Source organism: Eptatretus burgeri, chromosome 13 (assembly GCF_056783735.1).
Source record: "Eptatretus burgeri isolate ZD-2024b chromosome 13, Ebu_testis_v1, whole genome shotgun sequence".
Lineage (NCBI taxonomy): Eukaryota > Metazoa > Chordata > Myxini > Myxiniformes > Myxinidae > Eptatretus > Eptatretus burgeri.
The window spans coordinates 37772920-37799837 of NC_140973.1; the positions used below are offsets into that span (position 1 = coordinate 37772920).

At 46.2% G+C, this 26918-nt stretch overlaps 1 long non-coding RNA gene across 1 annotated transcript in view; it reads left to right on the forward strand.

Moving 5' to 3' along the window:
- The window catches only part of LOC147014252 (uncharacterized), a 66089-nt gene extending 56885 nt beyond the window's left edge, over positions 1 to 9204 (forward strand). The window contains exon 3 of the long non-coding RNA XR_015050695.1: positions 7858 to 9204. This is a non-coding gene — a long non-coding RNA (uncharacterized LOC147014252). The remainder of the gene's footprint in view (positions 1 to 7857) is intronic.
- The last annotated feature ends 17714 nt before the right edge of the window (positions 9205 to 26918 follow it).

Here is a 26918-nt window from a genome sequence, read left to right on the forward strand (position 1 = left end):
TCCACTTTGGTACTGAGAGTGCTGTGAGATGTGGTAAGTCTCCATCTCTGGGAAGTCTCAATTTCAGATCCCTCGTCAGAGTCCAACTCTCACATCCATAGAGCAAGACTTGAAGCACCAAGGACCTGAAGACTCAGACTTTCGTCGTCCTGCACAGGTACCGACAGGGCCACATGCCATGATCCAGTGAATCCATGACTCCATAGGCCCAACTCAGACATCAGTTGACCTCTGGCTCACAGCCAGCAGATACACGAATATCACTGCCAAGGGAAGTGAATCTCTCCGTATCCTCAACATCCACACCACAAACAGGTACAGACAGGATAGCAGCATCCAAGATGTCATTGAAAGCCTGGATCTTAGTTTTGACCCAGGAAACCCGAAATCCCAGCGTTCCGACTCCTCAATCAGCACCTCGAGGGCCCCCAAAAGGATATCGAGGGTCTCCACAAAGATGACTGCATCATCTGCGAAATCAAGGTCAGAGATCTTGACATTCTCAAACGATGCACCACAGCTTGATCTCTCCAACATCCTCGCCAGAATCCAGTCCATACAAGTGCTGAAAAGTGTGGGGGCCAGTACACCCCTGACAAACTCCAGTAACAACTGGAAATAAGACAAAGATGGTACCACCACATCTCACAGCACCCTCAGCACCAGAGTAGAGTTCAGACATCAGATCGATAAGTTTTGGTGGCACCACACAAAGACCAAGAAACCTTCAGAGGGCATCCCAATTCACTGAATCAAATGCTTCAAGAGATCGACATAGGCGGCAAGCAGACCCTGCCGAAACTCTCATCTGCGTTCAGTGATGACCCGAAGAGCAAGGATACGGTTAATCGTTGACCTCTTTGGTGTAAAGCCTGACTGCTCTGGACGCTGGCGCTCAAGGAGATGGTGGCAAACTCTATCAAGAATTATCTGAGCAAAGACCTTGCCCGGCACTGAGAGCAGCGTCACCACTCAGTAGTTATTGCAGTCTTAACGATCACCCTTCCCTTTCCAGAGTGGGACAAGAAGGTCCCTCTTCCAGTCAGTTAGGATGACACTTGTGTTCCAGGCAGAGCACAGAACTGCATGCAACGACATGAGTGCAGCATTTCCACCAGCCTTGAGAAGTTCAGCATGGATGCCACAGATCCCAGGAGCTTTACCCCCATTTCAACCGGTTCACTGCAGCTTGTGTTTTAACAAACGAAGGTGAACCACAGTTGATTGGAGGGTCAGCAATAGGGATTGTAACACCCCTGACATCCAACTCGACAGCTGCTAGATCGGCCTGGTACAGCCGCTCAAAGTAATCGGCTCAGCAGGCCTTCACTTTGGCCTTCACTCTGGGCAATGGTATCCAGTGTCCCTTGAGAGACAAAATTCTTCTTCGCCCTCCGGTTAGTTCCAAGATATCCGCCAGCAACATCAAGGACGGTGGTCTTGAAGGCATTCCACAACTCTTCAGGATCCCCCAAAGCACCGAACCCCCCCCCCCCAAATCTCCACTCAGCCTGTTTGCAAACTCCTCAGCTATGCACTCATCCTTGAGCTTCACAACATCCAGCATAGGCTGGGATGGTATCATTCTCCTGCATTTAAGCTGCAACTTAAGGGTTGCTTATAACAAGCCGGTGGTCAGTATTGAGGAACTGAGCACTCCGGTAGACCCTGCAGTTCTGGATCACCCTCCAGCGACCATCAATGAGCCCATGGTCAATCTCTTTTGCTACACCATCAGCGTTGGAATACCAAGTCCTGCGTTGGAATACCAAGTCTAGCGATGAGCCTATGGGTACTGAAACCATGAACCAGCCACCCTAAGTCCATGACTTCTTGCAAAGTCAAGGAAGTTAGTGCTATTCAGGTTCACAGTTCCAGACCCATGGGGACCAACACACGTCTCATAACCATCCCTATCACTTCCAGTCGTTGCATTGAAATCCCCCAAGACTGGAAGAGTATCTCGTCTGGGGCACTGATCAACCACAGACTCGAGCGTGGCATAGAATGCATCCTTCACGGTGAGATCACTCTCCTCAGTCGGAGCATATTATATACAGAGACCAGGGAAACGACACCCAAGGAGTTATGAATCTTTAGTCTCATAATACGCTCGTTGACTAGTGTTACCTCAATTATCATTGGAGTCAGCTTATTGGACACAGCTACAGCAACTCCTTGGGCTTGGTGACCATCAGAGCGACCACACCAACAGTAGGTGTAACCACCCATCATGATCTTTCGCAATCCGGTCTCCAAACCTCAGAGAGTGCTGCAATACTGATGTCGAAACCCTTGAGCTCAGATGATAAGAGACAGGTGATCATCCTCTCTTAGGGATAGGACATTCCAGGCAACCACCCGAAAGGACAGCATCAGGTTAACCAAAGGAGACCGCCGTCTGGTAGACGACACCTCAGCACCACCCTGACACACTTTCCCGCAATCTGACCCGGGAATGTTTCGCCGTGCTTTCTTTCCTATCATCAAAGATTGGGGTCCCAAAGGCTTTGCCCAAATCCCGCCATCCAGTGAGCTGCCCTTCAAAGGGAAGCTGCACATGAAGTACTCCCACAGATTGGGTTTTCAGATTTTTTTCATGTTTTTGGAATGTTTTGCGGAATGAAGTGTTTGACGTTGGCCGGAGTGCAAATCCTGCCACCAACCTCCGAATAAGAAGTAACCCAACTGCAGGAGGACGTCCGCAGACACAGTTGGGCACTAGATATGGATGGCCGTTGGCTCACAAGGAGCTTCTCTGCCCTTTGACAGGTTTTGTACTTCATCCTGTTGGGTGTCCATATCATCCACTCTCCTCACCAAGAAACTTGGTGGGAGAGACTGTTTAGTCGCCGACAACCCGACCATGGAACAGGTTAGTACAGGTTTACATGATACCTGTAGCAAGTCACAGATCTAATCTGACCTGACCTGACCTCCATCAACCATGATGAACTAAAATTTGTTCATGGCATTAAAAAAAAAAATCAGGGTCTAAAGGGGTATGCTGGTGGTGGGGTAGGGTGGGGTGGGGGTGTTTAAGTGACTTGCTCCTGATCCAGGTGACTTTCAGGATGTGTGGTTCTATTTTTACCAATTATTATAATTATGTCAACTATAAAACCCTCTTCATGTTCACTCAACTCACTGAGAAAATTAGATCAGAATAAGTACTTCATTTCATGCTCATGGAACAATGGCCAAGATAATCTCTGGCATAGAAGTATAAAGAAGAATTTATCAGTTTAGTGGCTTCATGGTAAAAAAAAAAGATACTGCATGGCTTCAGTGGCATACCAAAAAGAAAAATAAAATGAACAAAACAGTTTACAGATCATCAAGAGGCTCAGAGTCGTAGCAATGACAAAATGAACACACCAAGTGCAGCTATTGTGGGAAGAAATGTCATGACAATTGAATGACAAGCTGAGCCACAGAAACACAAAGCCAGCAGAAAGCCTCAGTCCTTCAAACAATTAGAAGTGAATCTTATGGGGGGTTGGGGGGGGGGAGGGGGGCAGATCAGCCATCGTGAGACAAGCCCCACCCATGAAGAAGAAAATAAATTGAAACTTCTGTTTACTAAACTGTTTGCATGTTGCATGGAAGATTGATGGACATTCAACGGTCAGTTTTTTTTTTCTTCGATGAAAAATGATGGTCAAATGATAGTGGATACAATCGTTACAAGAGAACATTGTATTGAGAACAGATATCTTGAAACAAACAACGTCCTCCAAAATGACGAGACAACCCATTGGGAAAAAGGAGGTTAGGAATGTGATGCAGCTGCAAGGATGTCGAGATACCGAAACCAAGACTGTTGATAGTGCGCATGCATGGGTTTACAGATATCACAAACATGCAATAAACCGGTTTGCTTGGATTTGAGATTTTGCTGAAAGATGAATGCAATAGGCCAGATACCCCAGCAGGTTTATTGTTCACTTCATAGCAAAACTCGATGAACAACTTTTTCATAATATTAGATACTCCATTATGATGCCATACATGCACAATTCAAAATTATGTGCTCTTAAGTCGCCAGAATTAAAAAAAAAAATTTTTTTTGAGAAAGCCACCCGACTTCAGTGTTGCGAACCGTTTCAAAAGTCGAAGTGCGTTGGGAAAACACTGACATCACGGTAATATCAGCCAACACGAAAATCCCTTTTCAAATAACTTTGAGCTGCACAACTTGGCGGTCTCTTTCCGACTTTTGCACATTGGGTGGTTATTTTCGGCGAAATTCTGTCAAACTGTCTTCAGGTCAATGGATTATTCACCATTAATTTAACAGTTATAGTGAGGTGGGGTATTTTTCTCAAAAAAACCGAGGGGGGAGAAATGGCTCCAACTACGTGGCATTGACTATGAAATCACTCAGTCGTGCGTCGTTCATTTTGAGAAATCGTTTGAGGATGTCAGGGACACCTTTCTCAGTTATCACCCCAAATGTTGCAGGTGATTCATTGATACGAAGCGTGTCATACAGGCAGGAAGGCTGAATAACTAAGGCTGTAGCCGAGTTGTCATTATCAGCAGCTGGCCAAGTTAGTATTAGCGACATTTACTACTGCTGTTTATCTTTCCGTAACAATTATTAGCTCACCTGGAACTTAGTTTTGGGACCTTATGGGATGGCGCGTCGTCTGCCAGACCGTCTGTCTGTCCATCCACAAACACTTGCAACTTCTTTTCTGAAACTACATACATGATTTCGATGAAACTTGACCACAACCTTCATCACCTGGTATGTACCAAAGTTTGTTCACAGCATAAAAAAAAATAAAAACAGGGTCCAATGGGGTTGCCTTGCAACGGGGGTTGCCCCCCCAAAATAGGTATTTGGTTTCTTCTCAGAAAATACACATGCAATTCTGATGAAACTTCACCACAACCTTCATCACCCGTGATGTAGAAAAGTTCTACGTCAAAAAAAATCGACTACTGAGGGTGTTTACGGGGTGGGGGCGGGGGTGGGGGTTGCCCGCCAAAATATGTTTTTGCTTTCTTCCCAAAACTGCACACACAATTTCGATGAAACTTGACCATATCCTTCATCACCTGTGATGTACCAAAGTTTCTTCACAGAATTAGAAAAACCCCAGGGCAATACCCCTGGGTGCTCACCTGTTAGTGACTGCATAAGATAACCAGGGAACCACTGGTAGGCATGGATGACCCACAAAATATGTAAAGGCGGAGAAAGTAAATACGTATGGATTTTGTTTTTTAATCACTTCTGTAAGGAATGGTTCGCATGCGCTGAGATAGAGTTGAGATAAATATTTAAATTGGCTTTCAGGTCTATTACAATGGAAAAGTCATAGCTCATTGCATTTGCAAATAAGGGCTGCTCATGGTGGGGGCTGCTCATGGTAATGAGTTTCTTTGTTTGCTCAGAACTCATTGTGACAGGCCACGAGTGATTAGAATATCTGTTCAAATGTATGATGGTCTTGTTAATTCCATATAACTAACATATCTTTTAAAACCTTAGGATCATTGATTCATATATTATTTGCGTTTCTCATTGTTGAGAAATGTGCTCTCCTGAGTGCACCAGTAAATGCTCAATACCATCACTGTACCACTCAAAGCGAACATTTCAAACCAGATGACTTTCAAACCATATGGCAATAATAATAAGGAATGTATAATACCCATACCTGCCCAAGCATATCTGGGCCTGAGTGAAAGACCTTGTTATTAGTCCATGCTTAGATAAAATGAAATATATACCCCTCTGTTATGTTTGCTGCTTTGATACTTAAAAAATATACTTAATAACGGATCATTGCATTCTGATGGTTATTTTATAAATGAATAGATATAGTGTGTTCGTTAGCTGTGTAACACCATAATCTTTTCTTAATTTCAACATTTCATGGAATTCATTTCATTCATCATTCATTTCATGGAAAGAGTATCTATCAAGGAGGTGAGGAAGGACTTTTACAGAAGATCCAGGTTGGAGTTGAGGAAGTAAGGGAACAGCTCGGTAATCTAAGAGTAGATAAGGCCCTGGGTCCAGATTATATGCAACCGAGAGTATTGAGGGAGGTGGCTGAGCAGGTAAGCGAGATGTTAACGGATATTTTCAATAGCTCACTGGGGTCAGGACAGGTACTGGAGGATTGGAGAGTAGCAAATGTAACACCATTATTTAAGAGAGGATCCAGAGAAGAATTGGCAAACTATAGACCTGTTAGCTTGACTTCAGTTGTGGGGAAAGTGTTGGAGACATTAATTAAGGACCAGATGAGGAACCATTTAAATAAATACAAACTAATTAAAGGTAGTCAGCATGGGTTTACCAAAGGTAGTTACTGTTTAACAAACTTTTAGAGTTGTATGAAGCAGTGTCTGATTGGGTGGATGAGGGAAAAGCAGTGGACATAGTATATCTAGACTTTAAGAAGGCATTTGATAAGGTACCACATCGGAGGTTGTTAGCCAAAGTGAGGTAGCTAATTGGATTGCAAACTGGCTTAGTGATAGGAAGCAAAGAGTGGCTGTGAGTGGCAGCATGTCTTGCTGGGAGGATGTAAGTAGCGGGGTACCTCAGGGATCAGTACTCGGACCAATACTATTCATAATTTACATCAATGATTTGGATAGTGGGGTAAAGAGTAATCTTTCCAAATTTGCAGATGACACAAAGCTTGGAGGTAAGGTGGATGGCAGAGGTGGTGGTGATCAGATTCAGTAAAGTATTGATACTTGTATTGATTGGGCAAAAGACTGGCAGATTGAATTTAACCTGAGCAAGTGTAAGGTGTTGGGGATGGGAAAGAACAATGAAAATAGAGATTACAGGATGCAAGGGGTAATTTTGGAGTGTGTCACCCAGGAGGATCTGAGGGGTGGTAATAGATTTGGGACTTCTGGTTCTGGGTTTGGAGCGTTGGCATGTCTCTTTCAGGGCTCTCTGCTGACGATCTCAAAGTTTAGTTTCCGGTCGTTATCTGTCCCGTTTTAACTGTTTATTTTCTCACCTACATGTTACTGTGTGTTCCTAGTTCGGTTTTGTTTCAAAAATCGTGCTATTTTGTCGACCTTGTCTTACCGCGTTGCTTGAGGCCTACCCATCCTTCCCCTCTCTCGTTGTACGATCGTGTTTATTTGTATTTTCTCCCCATTTACCTTCAATTCCTATCTTCCTCACTTTCCCAACGTCCCCCACCCCTCCCAACTAAATGCTCTGTTTCTTATCTTAAATCCAAAATAAAAAATAAAAAACCTTTCTCCTTGCACACCCACTCATCTCGATCCTTCTTCTTCCTCCTGCCGGCACACCATCTTTATTCTACTAAGCAGACCCTCTCTCGCCATTACCTTCACGACTTCTTCCTACAACCCTCCATTCCCGAATGTTACCTGTTCTTCAAAAATACAAAAAATCAATAATCTTCCTTGTATCCTTTCGATCTCTACACCTCCTGTAACCACGTCTCTCTCGACTCTTCCTGGTACTTTTCATCGACCCAGCAGCTTCACACTGCGTTTACCGTCCAAATTCACCATACACTTCCACGATTTTACTTCAACCTTCCCTTTTCCGAATGTTATGCAATCCTTATTTAAAATAAATAATTTCACTTTTGACTATACACCTCCCATAGCTAAGTGCTTCTCCCGTAACCACGTGATCTGTTTACACCCCTGCGTTTATCGATCCAATTTCACCATTCACCTCACGATTTTTTTTCTCCAACACTTCCATAACCTAATCTGATGAAAACTCTCTCAAACAACAATAATAATAATAATAATAATAATAATAATAATAATAATAAAACGATCTCTTATAATGCTTCATCTTCCTCTTTCACACGTGTGGTACTCTTTCAGGTCAGGTCAGGTATGGGAGCATGTGCCAGAACAGCGCGTCGCTGCATCCACTTTCCGCCGGTACTCCAGGGGCCTCCGTCTGGCCATCCCCCAGGCAGATGCCAGGCCCATCCCCATCTCCTTGAGATGATGGTCAACCTGCTGCAACCACGAGGCGCGTGGTCGGCCCACTGGCCTCCTCCACTCACGAGACTCCCCCACTGAGAGAATCTGGTGAGCAGGATCAGCGTCAGGTAAACGAGCCACATGTCCATACAGCCGCAACTGACGCTCACAGACTATGCAGGTAACAAATCTCATCCGAGTCTCTTTCAGCAACCGCTCATTGGACACAAAATCCGACTAGTGATAGCCAAGGATTCTCCGAAGAGACCTGGTACCAAAGGAATTTAGTCTCCGTCTCAGATCCTTGGTCAGAGTCCAAGTCTCGCATCCATAGAGCAAGACTGGAAGTACCAAGGACCTGAAGACTCGGACTTTCGTCCTCCCGCACAGGTACCGGCAGCGCCACACCCCACACACACACAGGCAAGGGGGGTCAACGACCTTTATTCTCATAAGCGGTCAATTCTTATACAATTTGCATGTAAGTAGATTCAAAATGTTTAGAATTCAATTCCCTATCCTGTGATGTGTAATATTTGACAGTGACTTTATTGGTGAGTTTAAAGCATTTGGGGGGGGGGGGGGCGGTGTCACTGAACTTAATTCTTATAATGTGACCAGTTGTCATCAGATTGACTTGACACCGACACCCAAAAAGGTCAGGGAGTTCATCCAGAAATTGTACAATGTGTGAATCAGTGTCAAAAAGCAGGAAATTTAATGTTTTTAAGCCATCATAACACATATGAGATGGCAGATGTGGTATGGGATTAAATACCCTCACAATCAACGGTTTCTGGGGGGGGGGGAAATGTAGCTTTGGCGAAGGTATGTGCTCTACTGAGTGCCCGTTCTAGTTTTATTATGCACAAAACAATTTTTTTTTCTTTGCTTGAAGGACCTCGTGTTCAAACAAAGCTTTCTTGTAGTCTGGCATTGATTAACCAGTACCATGTGATGCTCTGACCCCTCCCTATTTTGCAATCACATAAAAGGCCATGTAATCTAGCTCAGTCAAAGATCTGCTTGAACTCTTGAGACGAGCTTTTCTCCCACACGTGTGTTTTCATACAATAAACGATCTGTTAGATTATAAAGTGTTTTCTCTTTTGTTTGAATTTCCACTACAGATACCATCTCTGACTTATTTCCAGTTGTTACTGGAGTTTGTCAGGGGTGTGTACTGGCCCCCACATTTTTCAGTGCTTCTATGGACTGGATTCTAGGAAGGATGTCGGAGAAATGAAGCTGCAGTGCATTGTTTGGGAGTGTCAAAATGGCTGACCTTGATTTCGCAGATGATGCGGTCATCCTTAGGGAGACTCTGGATATCCTTTTAGGTGCCCTCGAGGCACTGAATGAAGCATCATAGCTGCTCAGAGAATGGGTTTCCTCGGTCAAAAGTAAGATCCAGGCTTTCAATGATATTGTTACAGCCACGGGTACAGAGTGTATTATGAGGGGGTTAATCCTCGTTTCTCCTCGGAAGAACCAGACCAGGGGCCACGGCTCACAATTAGCTTCGTGGTACGGTGGGTTGCTTTACAACCACAAACGCCAATCAGTTAACCACGAGTTCCAGTGTCCACCGTCTAATTTGCCGTTTAACTAGAGGTCACGTGGCTTCCTGACCAGAGAACGTGCCCTCAGTGATGCACCAATCTTATCTTGATTAGATTTTAAGGAAGGCAGCCGAGCATTTACCACTGGTGCATGCCGACTATGACAGGTTAATTAGTTTGGGAACTACCTCCCAGTCTATCGAAGTTCAGATAATGCTGGATCAATGGAAGGAAGGGACAAGCACAGACAGGTTGAAATGTCAACAAGGAATTTATTAATAAGAAAAATAAATAAACTGAATAACTTTTTATTTCCTTGTGGTGTAAATGGATGAATTCAAATCAATCAAAATAATCTCAAACAACCAGAGAATTAAACAGGCATTGATAGAAAAAGTAGACAAAGAACAGATGCTTATTACTATGCCTTCACAATTAAACACGAGACAAGAGTACCCAGCAGATCATTCAGGTGGGAAAGAAATAACAAGATAGAAGTCGCTGTGCGTCCAATAAAATGTCCCAAATGTGTTAGCGTGCCTTACTCCGCTGCCAGTGCCCTGCCTCGCCGTGCACCCACCTGCAAACAGGCTCGCACACCAATCGACATCATGTCGTCACCCCCAGGAACCAGACGCCAATAATCAGGTACCGAGCAGAACCAGCAGGAACGGTCCAACCATCAGGAGCTGTCAGCAACAGTTAGGAACCGTAAGGAGCTGTCAACAACGGTTTGGAACAGTACGGAACTGTCAGCAATGGTCTGGAACCATCATGAGCTGTCAGCAATGGTCAGGAACTGTCACCCACTGTCACCAACTCTCAGGAAAGCAGTCCTGCCGTCCTTTTTATAGGCGACCAGTTTTTTTTATGGGCGGAGCCTCAAGCAGACTTCAGCCAAATCCACCTTGCCTATTGACACATCGCTGCACGTGACCTCCAACTGTCAATTTCATGATCATCCCTTCCTCGTTCAGCCCGATACGAACAAGAACCAGCCAGCATCCATAGAGCTGCCAAAGGGGGCATCAAATGTCGATGGAAAAAGGTGGACGTCAACGTCGGTGAAAGAAAGGTGGGTGTCGAACGTCAATGAAAGAGATGTGGGTGAGGTAAATGATCCACAGCCATAGTTGACAATCAGAATAACCGTTCAGGAAAAGCCCACGGTGTGCTCAATCAAATGTCCTGTAAGTCCAAAGTGTAAATAAATCGTCCACCTCCAAGCCAATGTGTCCCAATGGAAAGGGGGGTAGAACGAACGTCTGTTGGGCTAATGGCTATCTCTTGCTTGCACGAATGTGTCGTAAAGAGGAAAAGGCCATCCCATAAGAAAGGTAATCTGTTCGATACCTTTCTCCAATGCATCAAATAGTTAAAATCCCACCAGACAAGAGGATGGGTCTATTCTGGACATTCATTTATGGAAATAACTGTTTGAGGACCTGAATGTTGTGTGCATTCGTCGGATCAGATTCTGAAATTCATAACAATATATTGGATGCTGCTATCTTGTCTGTACCTGTTTGTGTTGAGGATGTTGAGGTCACGGAGAGATTCACTTACCTTGGCAGTGATATTCATGTTTCTGCTGATTGTGAGCCAGAGGTCAATAGACGTCTGGGTCGGGCCTGGGGAATCATGGATTCACTGGATCATGGATTGTGGCACTGTCGGTACCTGTGCAGGAGGATGAAAGTCTGAGTCTTCAGGTTCTTGGTACTTCCAGTCTTGCTCTACAGATGTCAGACTTGGACTCTGACCAGGGATCTGAGATGGAGACTTAACTCGTTTGGTACCAAGTCTCTTCGGAGAATTATTGACTATCACTGGTCAGACTTTGTGTCCAACAAGTGGTTGGGTAAGAGGGTGTGGAGGATGGGGTTAATGATGAAACTCTCCATGAGGGTATGTACATGTTTGTGAGTGAGGGGACATATATGCGGTATGCAAGTCTTGCCAGTGCGTCGTTTGAACTCGTGCCCGGGCCGGCGGCACGGGTCGACTTGGTGGAAACGGCGCGGCCATATAGCGAGCCGCATGTTTTGCCATGCAGTAAGCAGACGTACTGTATCGTGGAAGTTGCCCGCCATGTGCTTTCTCGCTTGGGTGTGGGGGAGGCCAAACGCACAGTGAAGGATGAGCCGCCGGTTACACCTGTGGCCGTGGCACGGAGGTGCGTGGAGGAAGTTGACCTTCCAGTTGGTGAAGTGTGCACCTCGGTGCAAGCTAAACCACCAGTGTGGGAAGTGGAAGCCGTGTGTTCCGTGCAAGTCGGCACGGGTGCGTGCACATGCAAGTGTGAAGGAGGGAGTGTTGCGCTGAAGCAAGTGGGCGTGGTCTGCGAGGAGGTTAAAGGAACATTCATGGGGAAGCCGTCAGTGACAGATGGTGCAGTTGTTAAATTAAAATGGCTTCCCAATGTTATTTATTTGAGCCCCCCCGGGGTGACCCGACTGGAGGTTGGGGCGGGGGGGGGCGGGTTTACAAAGGGCACTGCATGTTGGAGCATGCCTGCCTGCCACCCTTTGCTGAGATAGATTAGGAGATTATGAATGTTCCCATCAGCTTTTATATCGAACCCGGTGGTTAAAAGGGAAGCGTTGCCAGTCGGGCGCGTTTCACTGCCCCAGTAATCCCTATAGATATGGACGGGGTAGCAAGACAAATTGGGGGAATAATAGAATCCTGTGAGAGCCTTGGAGGAAAGGAGCTGGGAGTTAGAGAAATTCCCACGGTGCTCCCGCTAATTGGCGGATTAGCGGAAGCACCGTGGACTGTGGGATCGGGTTCACATGGGGACCCAGGGTTGTGCGCATGCAGACTGTCAGGTGTGCAGGAATTGTGGTTGTGGGTGGTGGCTCACGGGACGCAAGATGCGTTCCGTGCGACCCTCATAAGGAAGCACCACGGGAGGTTCGTGGCACGAGTGATGTGACTGGTGCGGCACGCAATTTTGTTAACATGGTGTCGGGTTTCTCGGCTTGTGTAAACAGCACGAAGGCCGGAACTTGGGCCGTGGGGAAACCATGTGGCCCAGAGGGAACGTAATTTCACAGTGTATGGGAGAGACGATACAGGCAGATTGACGATAACAAAGATGTTGTTAGAGATTAGTGGGGATTGGCGACAATATTTAAATTGATGATGGGGGTTTGATTATTTTTTGTAAATTGGAATGATGCGAGGTTGGTGCCTACCTTTTTCTTCCGCATGATTCTTACCATTGAAGAATGAATTGAGGAATGTTTGTTGTTGAGAGAGCGATTCAGGGTGTGAATGAAATGTGTGGCAATTTTTTAGATCCTCGTGGAGGATCTCTAAGTCTTACTCACGTTGTTGTTCTTCATCTTCTTCTTGTGGACTTTTTTGTTTCACAGCCTCCAATTTTCATCGAAACTTCCTGAAACTTGGCATATATATTGTTGTGGTTGACCAAATTCGCAAACCACCATTCAGGTCCCTTAGGTGAGATATCTCGGTAAGTATATGTGTAGTTAGGCCCAAACCCGTTGTCTAGAGGGAATAAATGTCATTCATGAGGGCTGCGACTCTTCAGGATAGCCGTTTTTCTTTTACTATCTTTATTTTGGACCAACCGCCATTATTACCACCACCAACCACGTCTCAACAGCCATCACAACAACAACCACCAACCACAACGCCGCTTCACCACAACCGCCACGACCTTTACCGTCACAACTCGCCACCATCGCATCACCGTCATCTCGCACCACTCGTGGGCACCGATGCTGGACTCGTGTAGAGCGCGCACCGAGCAGCGTGTTCAAAAGCATCGCGGACTTTCCGCAGAAAAACGGATCAAAAACGACTCACGCCCACTTTTGTTCCGTCCAATCGGTGAGCGAGGGGCGATTTGGCCCCGCCTCCAGGGCGTTGGAGGGCGGTCGCTATATGCAAATTCATGGATCAAAAAGCATTCACGCCCACTTTTCCTCGGGCCAATGGGGAGCCAGGTGAAGGGTCGGAGGTAAAGGGTCAAAGATGAAAGAGCGAAGCCACGGGGCTTATAAAAATGACTGCGTTCGTCAGTCGAGTTGAGTTCGCAGGAGGAAGAGTTGAGTTGGAAACGGAGGAAGAGTTGAGTTGAAGCGTCAGTTCAGTGCAGTTGGGAGTTCGCGGAGTCGGAGTGAAGAGGACGGAGCTGTGGAGAGGCGGCGGCGGCGAAGGCGGACGAGGGGGTGCTCGCGTCGGATTCGGGGAACTGCGGAGAGAAAGGCCGGCGGCGCGACCGAGGTCGTGGTGGAGACGCTCGTCGCGGGACCCGCGATTTTGTGAAATCCTCCTTTCCCCGAGCATCAGCAACCCCCTCCTGTTTCCCCCCGCGCTGAGATAGTGCGACAAAAGGGGGCCCCCTTCCCACCCCCTACCAGACACTGTCCGCGAGACCCGCGGAGTTGAGGCACCACCGCCGCTCCTCGTCTCATCATCAGACGGGTAGGCCCGACACGGTCTCGGCCCCAGGCCCGCCTACCCCCTCATCCTGGAGGGTGGTTCTCTTTTCTTTTGCTTTGGGAATATGTGTTGTCGGCGCCGTCTGTGAAGTAAAATTGTATAAGTGTTGCCGAGTGCCCGGTAGTCGGATAGATCTGCATTGTTGCATTTGCTTTTTGTCTTCTTCTTTTCCATGTGCTTTTGGTGGAATTGTATATGTGTGCTTTCCGTTCATCGCGAAATAAATGTGCTTATTATTGAACTGTTTTCCCGCTTCGCTTCGTCATTTCTTTCATTGAATCCCCATCTTGCTTCACGTAAAGGGTTGGTCGTCGGCTAAGACGCCCGATAATTAATCGAACCGTCGAGGCCGACGAATAACACCGCTCAGTTATCCCGATAGTACGGAACGGGTCGCTTAAGTGGCCCGTGTCCGAAGTCGACCTGCGGCGAGGTGCGATCGCCCGGTCTACCCTCCGTGTGGGTACTTAGGGAGGTCGAATTTGGCGAGCAACCCTATCCCACGCGGGGGCCGATTGGCTCGATCGCGGTGAGACCGAAAGGTCCACCCGTGACTGGTTCCCGGCGTTAGTCCGAGAGGGTCACGACTGGATTGTCTGTCCGGTGGGCGACGTGCCGCGATTCGAGTTACGTGGCCGTCAGCACGCCGGCGGGCGCGAATCCGCAACAATATGTACAAATACCCTGTGCAGACAGTAACCATCTCCGATTTTGAAAATTCCTCCGAGAAAAAAGTTATGACGTCAAAATATCTCCGCTAAAGGAAATCGCCTAAAAAATTATCTCTGAAACTAGGCAAGCTTTTTGAATTCTGTTTGCGGGAATCGAACAGGGCATTAGCAGAGATGAATTACCGCACATATGATGCATCACTATGACGTCATATCAATTTTTATGACGTTATTTCTATTTTTGACATTTTTGTTTGTTTGTTTTACAGCCTTCAGTTTTCATCGAAACTTTCTGAAACTTGGCATATATATGTAAAAATACCCTGCGCAGACAGTAACGATCTCCGATTTTGAAAATTCCTCCTAGAAAAAAGTTATGACGTCAAAATATCTCCGCTAATGGAAATCGCCTAAAAAAATTATCTCAAATAGGCAAGCTTTTTGAATTCTGTTTGTGGGAATCGAACAGCGCATTAGCAGAGATGAATTACCGCACACATGATGCATCACTGTGACGTCATATCAATTTTTATGATGTCATTCCTATTTTTTGACATTTTTTGTTTCACAACCCAGAGTTTTCATCGGATATTCGTGAAACTTGCCATGTACTGTATATGCAGAAAGCCCACGCGCAGGCAGTAACCATCTCCGATTTTGGAAATTCTTCCTGGAAAAAAAGTTTACGTTTTTTTTCCACTAATGGCAATTTTTTCCACTAATTCCACTGATAATTCCACCATTATCTCCGAAACTAGGCAAGCTGTTTGAATTTTGTTTGCGGGAATCAAGCCGGGCATTAGCACAGATGATTTATCGCAAACCTGATACATCACAATGACGGCATATTCGTTTTTATGACGTCATCATTAAGAGGACGAGGATCTTTGCTCATTTGAGCTTGTTTTAATTGCAAAAGTGCAATGGTGTTTTTGGAGGGCTGGGAGTGTGGTTCGTTGGTAGGAGTTATTGTTGTAGAGGGCGTCCCGGGTGCTGGGAGCCAGTTGGCCGTGGTAGGTCGTGGGTCCAGAGGACCAGTCGTGTAGTCGGCATGGTTACCCAAGGGAAGGGGCCCGGTAAGCCAAATGTCATGGTGGGCATCGGGGGAGAGCTAGTGATGGCCTACTCTATCGTTCAGTTGGGAGCAGGTAAGCTCGACAGATGGCCCCAGTGACCCAGGGGTTCACCTGTCTGTTTAGTTAAAATTCTGGAAATGTAGCATAAGGTGTCCTCATGAGTCAGTGAGCTTAGTTACACAACGCATTAGGTTTATTTTTTGGGACATGTTTTGAAATGTCACACTCAGGGACCTGCAGGTAAATTGTTTCGAAGGAAACTACACCTGCATGCCACAATTGCCTGGCGATTCAGGACGAGTCTAGTTAAAGGGAGGGAGGTAGTGTTGTGGTTTTGCGAAGCCGGCACTCCCCCACGGCAATGGCACCCAACATATCGTGGTCCTGAGACAGTTATTTCATTAGTATTCATTCATTTAGTTCTTTCATTTTGTCTATTGGGTATATGGGACAAGATGCATTGTATAGGGATTAAGTCAGGACTTTAATTCCATTTGCTATTCTTTCACCTATTATATTTTACTTTATTTCACTCATGCATGGATGCATGCCACAGACTGAACGGTGACATCAATAGAGAGCCTCATGGACATATACTGCAGCGGCCCCGTTCAAACTGCATGCCATTCACCAACGGACGTTTCACCTTTTACCCTCACAGTACTCGGACCATCAATGCCACAACCTTCATACGAACTTCAAACACCTTCCTAAAAATCCCTACAATAACCCATGCTCGACCTCTTCACCACAAACGCCTCCTCACTACAAATGCTTCAATCACCTCACCACAACTGTTTCAACCTCTTTACTACAAATTCCACAGTGCTTCCTTGACCTCACTACAACTGCTACGAAATTCCCCAACAGTCATTTCCCTGGACACTTACCACAGTCTTTTGGAATGCTGGGGAACAGCGAACATTACCCACCATGACGGAGCCTACGAGTCAGAACATATCGGCGTGTAGCTTGAAGCGCAAATATGCGCTGGGGCCTGTTCAAGGTCGTCTGGGTAGTCCTTACACTCTGCTAAATAATGACCCTTGATTGGATGCCCAGCTCATGTTCATGGCCGGAGAGCGCTCCCAAAAACCCACGCTCCATGTAAATCCTGGAGCTCTGTTGCGTCCAAATGAGGCCATTTTCGGCTCCAGAGTCTGGTGGAGCGTGGCTACTTCTCAGAGTGGAGTCTGTGTGCCAATAAGGGTGCTCGGATGCACCTACAGGGCATTTTGATCCACTTTTTGGCTCCTCCCCCACCCAGGCTCTATAAAATAGCAGCAGAGGTTGCTGAGTCAGTCAGTCAGTCACCGGGCCTGAGCCGAGTGAGCAGTCACCAAGCCAGAGCTAAGCGAGCAGTCGGAACCGAGCGAGCAGTCACCGAATCATTGCTGAAGAGTTGCTGGGTCATCAGCGCTTGGCTTCCGCTGTGTCCCACAACCAATCTTCGTTAGCATTAACATTTACAGACTTTCTCACACACCACGTTAAGCTATCATCCTCACACGTTCTGTCTCTTCCACATACTGTCTCATCTGCTGTCACCACTAATTACTAAAAGAGCAATTACAGACACGCACTCCTTCACGCTTCCTCTTCTGCATCACACCTGCACCTCATTTGCACCTCCCACCTATGCACCATAGACACCCCCAGTTTTCTTCCCTCCCCCTCCTAACTGACTGGAAAGCGTAGGTCAATCAGCTGTGCCAGGCATTGAAAGAGGTCGAAAATGCCAAAACTCCCTCTCATCTTTATTGCTCTATAATTTCCTTGGGTGTTTTATATCAGTTTTTTTATCAGAAGTTTTATATCAGTTTAGCTCTGCCCTGTGTTTTGTCTTTGAGTATAACTGCATTTCTTTTGCCGCACCCCATGAATCTTTGCTTTCCCCTTCTGTACATGTTGCTTGTAATAAAACCATTCATTATTGACACATTTCCTCGCCTTCAAAAATAAATAGCTGAGGTTACAGACCGGCAGCCCAGAGGTTTTTGATCATACGAACGAGGTACCAATATCTGAGTACAGGGGGTTTTAGGGAGTAACCTGACATATGCAGATATGAATTTCTGCCGGGCACCACCTGCTGCGTGTGGCCCCTGGGGACCCTCAAAGTGGCCCTTAAAATGGGCTAGATCAAACATTGGAGGTACCAGTTAAAACCAGGTTTAAATGAACAAGTACATCCCCCAGAATGTAGAATGGCCCATGCAAGAAACTTTGTCCGCTGCATAAGGGTCGCCAGAAGCCCAAAAAGGGTCCAAAAATTTGGGCTAGATCAAACATTGGAGGTACCACTTAAAACCAGGTTTGAATGAACAAGTACATCCCCCAGAGTGTAGAATGGCCCATGCAAGAAACTTTGTCCGCTGCATAAGGGTCGCCAGAAGCCCCTTAAGTTGGCCCTTTCGAAGAATTTGAGCTCGATCAAACATCGGAGGTACCAGATAAAACCTAGTTTAAATGAACTTGGACATAACCCAGAGTGTAGAATGATCCATGCAAGAAACTTTGTCTGCTGCACCAGGACCAACAGAAGCCCCTGAAGTTGGCCCTTTCGAAGAATTTGAGCTAGATCAAACATAAGGTTTCAATGAAAAAGTATTTCACCGGGTGTAGAATGGCCCTGCCACCCCTCTCCCCAATAATGAATGAGGCGCCCAAAATTCCAAAATATTTTGCAATTTTTTCTTGTTTTGGCGCATCGGACGGCCGCGACCTCTTAGCTCATGCCCTAACCCCCCCTCCCCAGTAGCCTCGAGTCACGTACCAGGCATATGCATGCATGTAGCATACACTTATCTACCTGTGTGAGGCTAGCGGGAGCGTCCACGTCGAGCAGCCGAGACACGAAACAACTTTCGCTTTTTGGGTCACTCACACACGGGCAGCTGACAGCAACAGTAGCATGAGTACAGGTCATCTGAGTGAGTATTTTTCTTCATCCATTGTTCTTCATCCAGGGGAGAGGGGGGGGCGTAGGGGTTTGTGTGGGGGGTGTTTGGTGTTGGGTGGTGTGGACACCGTACATTCACGTCAGTCGCTTTTAACATCCACACATGAACACTTGGTGGGTGGGGTCGGGTGGGTGTGGGTGTGTGTGGGGGTGGTGTGTGGTGTAGACACCGTACATTCACGTCAGTCACTTTTAACATCCACACATGAACACTATGGGTGTGTGTGGGGGGTAGGGTGGGGTGAGGTGTGGTTAGGTGTGGTGTGGACACCGTACAAACTGTTGGGTAGAAACAGACCAATCCTACACCTTGATCAATTCATCCCCCTGTCAGAATGCGTTTCAAACGTCAGAATCGACCATTTTCATTGCTAATGCAAGCTGTCTCCTGTGAGTCAGAACTAGAAACGGACTATAGTCCCATGGCTGGCGCGAAGACTCGCTATGCCTGCGTGTTATGAGATTCAGGTCATCCACTGTTATCTCTTACTGGAACGTACAAGATGCTTGATTTTTTTTTAGAGTTTATATTTCTTTCAGAGGGCATGTGCAGATCTGACAAGAATGGATCATGATAATTTCGATGTTGTACAACTCCAGGTATGTCCCAAGATGCATGCCACTAAGTTGGTTCACTTATATGAATTAATCGATCCCACTAACCCAGGCATAGTTGTAATAGGCCTATAAGGCATTGAAATATTGTAGTCTACACGTACATCCTTCACATCAGAAATGTTTGCTCGGCTCAGGCCTTATGTTTTAATTCTGCTTTAGGTAACAGACAGGCCAACCCCGGGCAATGATGGCAACCATGTTAGTCGTGAAGCATCTCATCAGGTCTGTATCATTTGCAAGTCAAAAAGCCAAGGTGACCCACTGAAAGTGTTCAATGCCGTCACTGAATCATGTGATCCCTTCTCATCACCGGCATCAACGTCTGCCTGCCTCTTGAACATCGCTACAGGTAAAGCAGCAGCTCAAGAAACTCAAGAGTATTTGACAGGGAGCCTTGTTGCCGGTCGGAAACTTCGTGAGAAGTTCCAAGAGGAGTGTGCAACGGATGAGGAAAGATTCATGAAGCCCATCCAAAGAAGAAAGGTGTCAAATTTCGCGCACGAAAACTCGAAGAAGAAGCGTCCCTCTGCGAAGAGAAAACCGGCAGCTGAGAGCCTTCGAGATGTTTTCATTCGCTTATTGGTAATCATTTCGGAGAGGACAACCTTCAATCTTGGACATGTCATGACTTTCCCAATTACAGAGTACCCACTGTCTATCACACACTCAGATGGATCAGGGCTCAAGACAGACAAGAGCAAGCTGCTGAGGAAGCTGGAGGCACTACAGGATGGGTTCACGGAAAGACCACTGCCGCCCATCGATGTGACCTTGATCGACGGTGGACTCTTGATCCACTCCTTCCTATCTGCCATTGGGAACATCACATCATACGGAAACCTGGCCAGGAACCTCCTGGCCTATGTTTGCGCCAACCGTGGGAACGAGGTTCACATATTGTTTGACACTTATCGCCCCATGTCCCTGAAAGAGAGTGAGAGAAAATTACGTGGAGCCGACGATCGTCCATTCATCATTACTGGTCCCCAACAAGCACCCAAGCAGAGCTGCCAGAAGTTGTTACAAAATGGGATCTTCAAGGATCAGTCAGCAACGTTTCTTCTCAAAGAATGGCAAGAAAGTTACTAAAGGCAAATCCTCGGGAAGAAGACGCTGATTGTGACCCATGGAGGTAACTGTGCTCGTCTCAGCTTCAGTGAACTCGATTCCAAGATGAACGTTGAACATCCAGCCCATCTCCAGGGCAGTCACGAGGAGGCCAACACCCTCCTTGCATTCCATGTCTCCAATGCGACTGGAAATGCTGTGATCAGAGCATCCGATATCGATGTTATGGTGATTCTGCTTGGAATGTTAGGAAGGCATCTGACAAGTCATACATCATACAATCGGATTATCATGGACTGTGGGTCGGGGAATGGCCGTCGACATATTGATGTCAGCAGCATTGCCACTGTCTTGGAGGCGAAGCAGAAGGGACTCACTAGCAGCAGCCATGCCAGGTTTTCACGCATTTACCGGTTGCGACTTCACCACAGCATTCTACAGAAAGGGTAAAGTGAAGCCACTAGAAGTTCTCGAGAAAGACACAGAAGGAACACTCATCCAGTTCTTCAGCAGTTTGGCTTCTGAAGAGGAACCAAACCAGAGGAAAGCAGAAGAGTTTGTTTGCTCCTTGTATGGCATGAAGGGTGGCGTGAAGGATGTCAATGAGGCCAGATATGCAAAACTGCATCAGGTGACTGGAAAAATGAATCAGGTATAACTGGAGCCATGTTTGTTAACTTTTTTGTCAATAGATTGACTAGATACAAAAAAGGCCTTAAATCGATAAAGTAGGCCTACCAGTTAACACTTTCTACAAATAGTCACAGCTGACTTTAATGAGGCGACTTTAATAAAAACATATCTTTTATAGTCTACCTTTTATTTTCAGGAAAACCGCATGGCCAATATCAAGAAGGTTGACTGTGCACTTCTTCCACCTTGCGCGAAGACTCTTAACCATAAGACTCGACGGGCGCACTTCATTAGCATCGTGTGGGGCAATGCTGACTTGGCACATCCCGGACAAGGTTTGGATCCTCTGAACTACGTTTGCAAAGACAAGAATGGATACTATGCTCCTGACTGGTTCTCGGGACCTGCCGTGCCAAATTATTTTCTTGAGGAAGAGGAAGTGGAGGATGAGAGTTCTGTGGATCCTGAAAGTGACCAGCCAGATCTTGCCACCGAGTTTGACGACGCTGATGATTCAAGTTCCGAACTATCTTGGAGTGAAACAGAGATATGAGCATCCTGTGTTTCATGGTGGTGATATTGGTCATGGTGGTATTGTCCGTGAACTTTGGCTCAAATGAAAGAGCTTATTTAGCCTTGAGTTGAGTTTTAAAACCTTGTCTCAAGTTCAAGATGCAGAGTAGGAATGTGAAATCTAACCATGGTCTAATTGTACCTTAAGGCTCGGTCACACCTTGACGTTTTAGCCAATGTATGCCGATTTTTGAATTTTTTTTCTAAAACGCTGGCACACGTTGAATACGTTATGGGTAAGTTTTGATAACATTGAGAGCACGCTGAAAAACACTGCCATACGTCGTTGTACGCTGGCTTTAAACGTTGTACTTTTTGGTTGTCCTCAAATTTTTTCATGCTTGAAATTTCACGACGTATGCCGGCGTATGACTCACACGTTCCGCTACGCTGGCCACAAGTTGTATGCACGGTCTGCGATCGTTGACAGACGTCAACACATGCTACTTGTAAGTTAATCAAAGTTGAGACACGCCGAGGTAATGTTTAGCGTACCCGAAACTTATTTTTAACCTATGATTAACGTGTTGTTGGCACGTTACGCGATCGTTGCCACACATCGACAGACGTTACTTTTAAGTTACTCATAGGCTGAAAGACGTCGGTATAATGGATCGTCCTTGCGTCAGCGTCCACGGCCACGGCCAGGACACTTATTTGCAGCATTCTTCAAACTTGTCTTCGGCATGACGAGGATGTTCACACTTCGATGTCTAGCTTGGCTATGATTCCAATTGTCCATCGGCCGCGTCTATTTAAAATAGTCGAGTTTGAGCGTTTTAACACGTTCAGAAGAAACGCTTCAAATTTCAAAACCCCAGCGTCAAAAAACAAAGCCGAGTGACAGCAATTTAAATCGTTCATTGTAAACAATGAAAATAGCTGAGTGGTACCGTTTAAAAGTCGTTGAGTGTAAAAAAAAAATCCAATTGTTGAGCGCAAGCGTCGACTTTCAATAGTGGAGATGCAGCCATTTAAATCGTTGAGTGGCAGCCTATGAATAGGAAACCCCACGTCACCGGCAAAGATCATACAAACAAGGTACCAATATCTGAGTACAGGGGGTTTTAGGGAGTAACCTGACATATGCAGATGTGGATTTCTGCCAGGCACCACCCGCTGCGTGTATAGATAATAGATGTATAGTATAATCTATACGCTGCGTGTATAGACGTGTACGTCACCGGCAAAGATAAAAAGAAATATGGGTAAGTTAGGCTATCGTTGGGCATAGTTTGTGAACGCCGGCTTCACGATAATTATTCGTTGGTATATCGTATCTATAAGTAATCAAAGTGCTCTATGCACATTATTAGTTCATTGTACATTTGTCCAACCTGTTATGAATAGACCTAAATCGTAAAAACAAGCTATAGCTCATTGTTGAAAAAGCCCCATAAAAAATTAGCCGCGAAGAACTTCGAACAATGGTGAAAAGATGTCTCCTACCCGTGGATACGCGGACGCAAGGACGATCCATCATAACCCACACCCTCCCCCTCACACTCACCTACAACTGCCAACATGAACAAACTACTACTAATACTAATACTAATACTGATACTGATACTGATACTGATACTGTTACTGCTGACATGGACATCGACTCAAAAAGGACTCGAAAACACTGTTGGGTTCCCCTTTTATGAGCAGCATTTTTATATACCAATTCCCAAAACCGCTGGGAACACGTCTTTATATGGCAGTTGTAAGCTAGAAACACGTTCATTTATTTTTTTTTGTCGACCGGAAGACGTCATTGGAATACGTCTACATACGTCGATGTGTGTTGGGACTACGTAAAGAATTGGTTCAAAGCACGTCAAACATAAGTTAGAAATAAGTTTCGCGTAAAAAAGACATTACCGCGACGTGTTTCGACTTATGAGTTGCTTATAAGTAGCCTTTGTGGACGTGTGTAAGGGTCCGCATATCGTGTGTAAAACTTATCCCCATCACATGCGGAACGTGTGTCATACGCCGAGTACGTCCAAAAATTTTGAACATGTTTAAAATTTCGTGACGTACTCTACTTACTACGACGTATGATAGCATACTTTAGCGTTCTACTCACGTATACCAAACTTACTCATACCGTATTTGACGTGCCCCAACGTTATAGACACATTTTTCTGAGGTCGGCATACGCTGGCAAGATCGCCAAGGTGTGACCGCGATGTTGTCACTTCCATTTCTATGGCAGTTATGATTCGAATCGTTGTGCGTCAGCTTTTTAATAGGCTACGTCACGACATCGTCGGCGATGCGTGCAACGTGCTATGCCTAAGTTAGACTATCGTTGGGCATCGGTTGTGTAGGCTGACAACAGGTTCAGCATTCGTTGGTATAAGTTATCTATAACACAACGAAACGTTCTGTGTCCGTTACCAATGCGTTATACATAAGACCAAGTCGCTATGAATACGTCCGAATCTTTAAAAAAAAACATCAAAAGTTCAACGAAAGTCAGCGTTTTACATACATTTTAATACGTTGCCATCGCTGGCTAAAACGTCAAGGTGTGACCGGGCCTTGAACCAGATGTCTCCTGTCCTGGTATGAGTCCGTTGATTTGTCTTCAAGCCATGTAGGTACAAGAACATGTAGCGAGGTGGTGCCCACTTCCCATTCCTGGTTCTGTACCTTTTGAGCTTCACTGAAAGATGCAGCAGTTCCAATTTTCTTGTCTTTTCACCCAGTCTTCTAACTTTGTCTTAAAGTAAATCCACCATAGGAAATCCTTTTGTAATAATAATGTGATTTCTTATATAGCACACTACACATACGTCTCAGCGCACTTTACATCATCATCATTACCCCTGGCAGGAACTGTTCATTCCGAATACCATCTCAGCCCCTCAACGGAGCATACAGCGCTGGTGATTTCAGCGCTGGTGCTGAGCATTCATTACATCGAGATACTTTCACTGTCCCTGGGTGGGGAGAGGCAGTGTGAAGTAAAGTCCCTTGCCCAAGGACACACCTCCGCTTATTTTCGCGTTACAAAGCGAAAACTCCCGGATTGACACCGCTGGGATTTGAACCCGGACCTCTGGATTGTGGGTCAACCGACTAACCCACCATGCTACGAGGCTTTTGTGGTACTAGTCTGGCTCCCGAGCATTCAAAAGGTTAACCTTTTGCATGTGGATTTTTATTACAATAAAGAATACAATAAAAAGGTAGGGGTTTTGTCATTATTTTACCAACCTAGAATACAGTTCAGGGCCTTTACGTTTGACCTCCACATAGTCTCCCAAAAAGCCAACATTAGGGGTGTCTGGTAGGGCCAACGCAGTGGACAATTTGTCTGGCATGGGGAATTCTATACTTGGTGGAGTGTACTTGTTAATTTAAACCTGGTTTTAAGTGGTACCGCCAATGTTTGATCTTGCTCAAGTTCTTCGAAAGGGTCAACTTAAGGGGTTTCTGGTAGGGTCAACGCAGCGGACAAAGTTTCTTGCATGGGCCATTCTACACTCTGGGGGGTGTACTTGTTCATTTAAACCTGTCTTAACTGGTACCTCCAATGTTTGATCAAGCCCAAATTTTTGGACCCTTTTTGGGCTTCTGGCGACCCTTATGCAGCGAACATTTTTTCTTGCATGGGCCATTCTACACTCTGGGGTAGGTACTTGTTCATTTAAACCTGGTTTTAACTGGTACCTCCAATATTTGATCTAGCCCATTTTAAGGGCCACTTTGAGGGTCCCCAGGGGCCACACGCAGCGGGTGGTGCCTGGCAGAAATCCACATCTGCATATGTCAGGTTACTCCCGAAAACCCCCTGTACTCAGATATTGGTACCTTGTTTGTATGATCAAAACCCTCTGGGCTGCCGGTATATTATAAGTATACTCAGCTCGTTATGTCTTTTCATTCAGTGTTCCAGCATGGTCCGCATGTTAGTTTAGCCGGGAAGTTCTGCCCCACTAATTTTCTCATTAGCCAGTGCACACTTACTGTATCTCTCAGCAGTAATCCAGGTGTGCGCTGAGGGCACGAGACCCCGCTTGGTTCAGCTGTCCAGAGATAAGGTATCACACGAGGTAGTGTAACCCCACCAGGATTGGCAGTGCTAATTGGCGTTCGTGGTTGCTTAGCACCCTGCTGCTGCACGGAGTTATCTGTGCCTGGCGGCCTCAGGACTGGGCGTTCGGGAGGCACCCGAGTGCTTCCGCTCGTGACAAGTCTTGAACCCTGAGTCCGTAACAATATATTGTTGCAGGCCGGGGGTCGGGTGAGAAGACCACCGGGGGGGGGGGGAGCTATCTCAGGTTCCCACCAGACTCCCCAGAATTGCAGGACATCGCACACACGCATAATTCCGTGACGCGGTGGGTCGCTAACCGACCATGAATGCCAATAACTCAACCATGTGACCTTGGGTCCTCAGTCTATGGGTTAACCGGGTTACCTAATTAATCACGTGACCTAATTACCAGGGGACGCCCTCTGTATGCCTTGTCCGAACCGGATCACTTTATGGATCAGATGCAGCCGAGCGACACTGCCAAGGACGTACCGGCTAAAAGGAACGGATTGTTGGGGATAAAGTCCCGGCTAGGTTAGGATACGGACCATGTGGATCAATGAAAGAAAAGACAAACGAGCTGGGAACATTTATACAAAGGATTTATTAACAGGCAGACGAGGAAAGATATGTGGCACAGTGAATGTTGTTTATTGTTGTCTGTAAGCAAAAATAGGAAGAAATGTGAAAAGTGCAGCAATAATACAAGAAACTTACAAAAGCAGACACAGAGCAGAGTTATCCCGATATAATTCTTGTACAATGTTAACTTAAGCGAGGACAGGCACCATGACCCACACACACACACACACACACACACACACACACACACACACACACACACACACACACACACACACACACACACACACACACACACACACACACACACACACACACACACACACACACACACCAATGTAGAGGAGTTCATTAAGAGAAAAAAGAGGAGAGGAGATGAGGCTAATGCTCTCTCAATACTTTGCACGATTGCCCGACCGCGCCATCAATACGGTATGGGGGGATACTCCGCTGGGTGATACCTCCCTGACAGCTGGCGCTTCGTTTTCTGCTTCGTGGTACTTCGAGCCACGAATTGTCGATCCAGGGAGATGGCGCGCCGACAGGCGTGAAAGAAGGACTTTGGGCGGAGTCAGGAGGCGGAGTCTGGAGCAATGGGCGGAGTCAGTGGCAAGGCGGTGATGAAGGGGAGAAGCCAGTTGGCGAATGGGTGGGTTGTCAATCCCAGGTACTTTATAGATCACGGAGCTCGGGGAGGAGCCA